Below are 1,760 nucleotides of genomic sequence, written 5' to 3'. Positions count from 1 at the left end.
CACACACACACACACACGGTGGGCTTCTTCCAGTTTCTGTCTGTCAAATTCACTTGCAAAGCTTTGGTCAGCGCGGGGCCATAGTGGAAGACATTCACCTAAGTTGCCACGCAGTGGGACTGGATCCGAGACCATGTAGTTGTGAAGCAAACTTCTTACCATGCAGCCGTGCCTGCGCCTATATATTAAAGGAAAAACGAAATATAATAAACTTACATTATTAATTACAATTATTAATTAAAAAATCTCAGCGTTAATTAATATTTTATGGTCTGCAAGGTGATCGGTTAAGGCGGCAATCTGACTTTAAAAAACCCTGGACATAGTGGAAATAGACAAAGAAAAACACTCAATTGGCTTAGGACTCAAAGATAAGATTGAAGGAGTTTTTATTGCGGCAGCATCAAAGCCGCCTCGTTAAAACTGTTAACATTAACTAATGAAAAAGAATAAATGGAGTTAACTTCAAAATATGTGCAGACTGGGAAGAAACAATGAACTACACTGTCTCATGCATCTCAGTTTTAGACAAGGCAAAGTACAAGGCAATAGATAGTGTTGTGGTGTTCATACTCTAGAAGTTACAAGATCATTGAAGAATGCAAACAGAAAATAGTGGTATAAACGGACATCGGAATAGGTATCAGAGGATGACAAAACAACTATATTCTGTGATACGTCAGCTCACACACACACACACACACACACACACACACACACACACACACACACACACACTGAAGGCTTATATGTCATATTGTTGTCAAAAAACGCAAGAAATGAAATGATTCGTAATCGAATTATCAGTTTCAACATAGGATAGAAATGAAAATTTTAATTTAAATATCTGGAAATAGAGATAACCAGATTATGAGGACTGAAATCAGAAACAGTTTCCATAAAAAAAAAAAAAAATAGAAATTTGAGAATGATTTAAAAAACAAGCAGTTTATTACATAGAATGATATCACTACGGAAGAAAATTAAAGACATAATCTATTATACACATAACATTTACATAATTCGCAAGACAACAGACTGATAAACTATGGAAGGAAATAAAAGATATTATATATTCACGATATATTTATGTTAATATTATTCATAAAATAACTGATTGATGAATACTGAAATTAAGAATTTCTTTCAAACCCACAGCTTGGTAGGGAAGCTACTGTAAATTCAAGTCCAGTGATGTACATTTTTCTTTGTTATGAAAATAAAAATGCAATTTAGTATATTAAGACTTACTCAGACCTTACACAGTAAGTAATATTACTGATTATATCCGCCGAGGTCGACTTTGCCTTTCATCCTTTCGGGGGTCGATAAATTCAGTACCAGTTGCGTACTGGGTCGATCTAATCGACTGGCTCCACCCCATCAAAATTTCGGGTCTTGTGTCTAGCGTAGAAAAGAATATTACTGATAATTTTCGACTTCGTCCTAATTTAAACGAGATTACTCCTTGGCATAATGTAGAAATAATAAATAACAACTCTCCAAATAGAGGAAGTGACAAATGTATTAGAAAGACTATTGTTTTCAACGATGGTTTCTGTGAGATTTACTATCAGTACAGTCTATGAGAGCTTTACACGATTTAAAGAAGATAACGCTTTAGAGAGAATACAATTTCAAAAGAAATTATGCAATTTACATTACCATTTTCCTTAGACACCCGTCCTATTGGACCGTCCTATTTCGGGCTTGAATTTCGTTTCTTCTATCACAGCGACGTGTATGTTATGCGTGAGTAT

This window comes from Octopus bimaculoides, chromosome 4 (genome assembly GCF_001194135.2).
Source record: "Octopus bimaculoides isolate UCB-OBI-ISO-001 chromosome 4, ASM119413v2, whole genome shotgun sequence".
In the NCBI taxonomy this organism is placed as follows: domain Eukaryota; kingdom Metazoa; phylum Mollusca; class Cephalopoda; order Octopoda; family Octopodidae; genus Octopus; species Octopus bimaculoides.
The sequence above is the reverse complement of the archived record's forward strand: the minus strand, read 5'-3'. Positions refer to the sequence as shown.